Source organism: Lactuca sativa, chromosome 8, assembly GCF_002870075.4.
Source record: "Lactuca sativa cultivar Salinas chromosome 8, Lsat_Salinas_v11, whole genome shotgun sequence".
Classification (NCBI taxonomy): Eukaryota; Viridiplantae; Streptophyta; class Magnoliopsida; order Asterales; family Asteraceae; genus Lactuca; species Lactuca sativa.
In genome coordinates, this window is record NC_056630.2 from 254,754,610 (window position 1) to 254,760,162 (window position 5,553).

The following is a 5,553-nucleotide window of genomic DNA, read 5'->3' on the forward strand; positions in this document are numbered from 1 at the left end:
CGTTCTTATGATTTGAATTATGAAGAGGAATGCCATAATCATAATCGAAATTTAAGAACTCACTATGTATCCTTGACTAAGTTTATTAACATTCCATAACCTAAGCCTTTAGTTTTGAAATAAAGCATAATATTCTCTCCCTTAATTATAGAAAAACAACTATTCAACCCTTGCAACTTTGCAAAGTATGACTCTTGTTTTCTATAATTAATATTGCTAACTTGCAATACCTGCCTTAATAATCATGAAATCATAACATTTATGCTCCCACTATCACAATGATTATTATAAACATAACACTTATGCTCCCACTAGCTTTGACACGTATTCAGAAACAACTTAACTTTCAGAAAAACAATGCCTATTGAATTTCTTTAAGTTCATATTTCTAATACCCAACACTTTGATAATCTTTTGTTAAGGCTTCTTAAACTTATACACATTTGCCTTAGATAGCTCATATGTGTGTCTTAAACAATTCAGACTAATTGCCAAATCTCACAATTCGAATCATGGAAAGGGATACCGTAACCATAATTGAATTCGAGAATACAATTTCAGAATCCCTATCTTCTTAAAATCTTCCTTAGTGAAAGCATTTCCTCACAGTCATTTTAATGAAGGAGGAAATCTTATGACACTTCGATTTTAATGGTGTATATGTTCCTATCCACGTGAATTTGTTAAAACCAATGTTTATGACAAATTCAAACTCATATGGACTGAACCTTCTCAATCTTGATTTGTTGCCTCATGGTAACACGGTTGCCCACCATGTCTTCCAAGTAGTTAAGCAGCTCACCCTTTCCTATCAATGTAATTTTCATTGATCAAGGTCCTTTCCTTTTATGCATTCAAATGAGAACTCATAGGGCTCACATGCATAATTAACTCAATTGGAACGACACAGAAACAAGATAATGTCAAAACCTCAACTTGTGTGCTAGTGATGATCGATAAGGTTTATTCTTGATTAGTTCTTGAAACTTTTCAAGACCATTAAGACTCTCACTGACTCCTTGACATATAAGATTCTTTTGTCAATGAAAATTTCTTGACAAACGAATATTCAAGAGTTAGTGTAGTTTTTATCAAGACAAAACACTTCATAAAATTGGTCCTAGTTGGTTTTTGTCTTATCCAAGACATCACAACTTTCCACATTTGATGAATGTTATAAACCTTCTTAAGACTTGTCACTTAATGTCACAATCTTAACTCTAAGATTTGGTTTTGGAACGAAGTATGATTGACTTCTTGATTTAACCATTTCTTCAATTCTCGATTCCTCTTCTTAGACATACAATTGCACAAAGATTCACTTAGAGGATCAATTGAGATATGGTTCTTAATCATTAAGACTTATCATAAAACATAATAAAAGGTACTCTCCCTTCTTCTTAGAATAGAGAAACTTTTATCTTTCTGCCTACTTGATTCTTCTTATTCGTTCTGCTATTGATTTAAACCTTTTCAATCAATTCAAAATTACACTTAATCTTATAAGTATAGTCATATTTACTAAACCTTTAGTGAATCATGACGAATATCTTTGTTACTCTTGTGGTGGACTTGATCAACACACAACTTTGTGTACTCGATCTCCTAGTCTTTCACTTGACACTTTGTCAACGACTTAGTATAATTTCCAAATATGAAATTTCTCATTCATCGTGAAACCAAGTTGCATGATTCCAAGTTTTTGTCCAATTGAAACTTGGGCGATGAGAAACTCTCCCTATTTGGTAAATTCTCGACATTTCCACAATTAGCATAATTAAGAATCACATCCATTCGTTGTAGAATTATGCAAATATCAATTTTTCATAACGATTTTATTGCAAGGAAATAAATAAATAAATAAATGAGTCAAACCAAAATTTATTTTAATTTATAACAGCAGCGGAAAATATTTGTCCTTACAATACAAAATCAACTGAAAAACTATGTAATCAAATATTCCCAACAATTATATCATAACTTTCTAAGCTCAAAATCTAATCTTCAAGTCCATGCGATCGAGATCCATTTCTTTGTGATTAGACTCATTTTGCTTTTCCATCAAGCTTCCTCTCTTTTCACTGATCTTGCAAAACATTCAAATGCAATCTTATCACATCATGTATAAAGAATCAATGAATAGGAACTTAATGGAGTTAGATAGTGGATTTTACCTGAAGCACAACCATACTCTTTGACTCTCCCATCTTCTAGACAAATCAGGCTCTTAGGGCAGACTTGTATCCAACGCCCTTTCTCTTGGCAGCAAACGCAGGTCGGTTCACCTAGAACGTCCTCGGAAGCATGGTTGGTTGACTTTCCCAACAAATATGCTCCATTGCTTTGCCCAGTCTTTTCTGATTCAGCAGCAATGAGCATGTAAGTCAGGTCAATGAGGTTTGCGTCATGATCCATCATATAATACTTTCTTTTGAACTCATTATATGATTTAGGGAGTGACTGCAGAACCCAGTCTACAACCAATTTATCAGGGAATAACGCACCCAACATAATCAACCTATCGATGTATGATTTCATTCCTAGAACGTGGGCACACATGGGTTTACGATCTTCATGTTTCATTTCCAATAGGGCTTTAGTGACATTGAGCCTTTCAATTCATCGATCTTGTGGGTTAGGGAGAATAATGGGAGAAGGAGGAGGAAGTGAAATCAAACTAGTCCACTTTGATTCTTTACTCGAATAGCGGAATAGCTTAATTTCAGTAGGAACACCTTTTCCTTGAAATTTGGGAAGAGCATGATTGTCATACCTTGACATCTACAAAACGGGAGAAAATAAATTCAAGTTAGTTGATTTATTGAGTCCTTAGTAAATCACCCAAATGATATACTAGGGCTAGGACCCAACACAATATTCCACAACTCGGGAGAGGGATGCCGTAACCCAAATTGCAGAACATTTGAAGGTAAGTGAATGACGATTCACTAATTTTCCACCATGAAAAACGAAAAACAGATTAAGTTTTAAATGTATTGAAAACTACTAGATCCTTTGAGATTCATTGAACTTTTCAATGGCATGTTTAAATCTCGATATGCCCCTCTACTTTTGTGACTGGGATGCCGAGGATCACAAAGCGGGTGTGAATAACCATGCAAATCTATATGGTGCCCCCACATGTTACAGTTACCTATTCGATGTGCCGGTTAACCACACACGCTCCACCGAACTATGACAAACATTGAGTCACCCTTTGCTACCTTTGCTCAGAACCATTTAGTGTGCCGGTTAACCACACACGCTCCACTAACGTCTTCGTAAGGGCACTAAGTGTAATTTCATGGAATTGAATCAATTCACTTTTGCCTAAAGTAACTAAGATTAGGAATTTTATGAAAGCATTTAGTTACTTTTATACTTAATTATACTTATAATGGAAGGTTTCTGTCCTATCCTACCCGTTCGGCTAACAACCCTCCACTAGTCAAGAGTGCGGTGGGTAAGAGTAGATACCCATTCAATCGCCATTTTATAGGAAATTTCCTTAAACACCCCTTATAGACCAGCTTTGTGAATGAGGCCTACTAACGGTAAGACAGACTTTTACTCATATATATATATATATATATATATATATATATATATATATATATATATATATATATATAATGTTAGACTTTTAATGATATATATAGTATAGGGTGCATTTTACACTTTTAAATTACTAGGTGTTAAAATTTAATAATTATACTTTTAATTTAATTAAATTGTACACCAAAACTTTATGGATTTATTAAATCTCCTTTAATTATACACCTTAATTAATTAACAAAATCATAAGGGTGTGATTTGAACTTTTCAAAACTATACTAGGGTTTTATAATTTAACATTTCTAAATTAAACTTTTAATCAACTTTTAAATTCCAAAACTTGAGGGCAAGTTTTGAAACATTTCAAAACATTAGGGTTTAGAATTTAAATATTTCAAAATCAATCTTTTCAATCAAAATTTAAATTCCAAAACTTGAGGGCAAGTTTTGAAACCTTTTTCAAAACATTAGGGTTTCAACTATTTAAATTTCAAAACAAAACTTTTGAGTTCAAATTTAAACTATAAAACCTAAAGGGGAAAAATTGAAACTTTTCATAACACAAGGATCAAATAACAAATAATATAAATTAAACAATTTATTTTATCATTATCTATATTTGACCTAATTTTAATTTCTTGCAAAGTAAGTTACCCAATCAATACAAATAATCAAACTTTATCATATAAGGAAGTTATTATCCAATCAATTGGTAATTATCTTTTGTTTAATCAAGGATATACTCATAAATATGTATAAAATCGAATTTTAATGATTTAAAACAGATAAGGCAAGTATCCATGAGTAAAACAGCAAGAAATCCCGACAATAGCTCCACCAAGAGCAAGTGGATGAAGAAGAGAAGAGAAGGAGGCTGCCAAAAACGTGTGGAAACCCTAGAGAACAAGCTCACCACGTTTTTGGGGCTTAAGGGTTCTTTAAATAGTGAGGCTATTATGGTTATCTAACAAGGAAACCCTAATTTGGATGCTTAGGCCCTAAGCAACCCATGGACTGCTTCCTTAAAGGCCTATGACGATTTCTAATAGGTTTCCCCATAGAATTCGTCCACCCCTTTAATATGGAGTCCATTAGCTCAATATTCAACTATCACACAATTGACAGTTCTAGTCCCTTAAGTTTAATTAATGTCTTTTAGCCACAAACTTAATTCTTATTAATTCTTGACTAATATTAATTAACCAATATGATTTCTCCTTTAATATATTATTCTCATAATATATTAATAAATCATAATTAATCCTTTCTCTCCATAATTCATCCTATCAAGTTGCTTTGGTGAAGGCAACCCAAAAGGACCATGCACCATCGAGTCAAGTACATACCGAAATAGTTATGGACTTAGACACTAATCCAATAAAGTACTCTCCCATCTTTTCAGATTTGAGAAACTTTTATCTTTCTGCCTAAGTTGATTCTTCTTATTTGTTCTGTCATACATTGAAACCTTTTTCCAGTGTCTCAGAATTACACTTAAGCTTGTAAGTATAATCATATTTACTGAGCTTTAGTAAATTACGATGAATAATCTTATTGATCTTTTGTGGGGGACTTAATCAGTGCACAAGACTATGTACTCGATCCCTTAGTCCATTACTTGACTCACACATCCATGTGAATAAGTAATTAGTCTTAATTTTCCAATACTTGAAAGTTCTCATTCATCATGTTATACAACTTGCATGATTCCAAGTTCCGGTCCAATTGAAACTTGGGTGATGAGAATCTTTCCTTATTTGGTAAATTTAGACATTACCACAAATGAAAGAATCAATTTCATCTTTCCACTCTTGCTATTAATAGAATCCTATAAGCAACAAAAATTTTTCACAGATGCCATTGTAAGGATATTTTTAAAATAAATAAAAATCAAAAATTTTTCCTTTTATTTTAAAACTTTGCAGAAAAACTTATCCTTACAATCCATATGAAAAATTGTTGTTGTCTATTCCTAAGCAAAAAATATCATAACTCCTA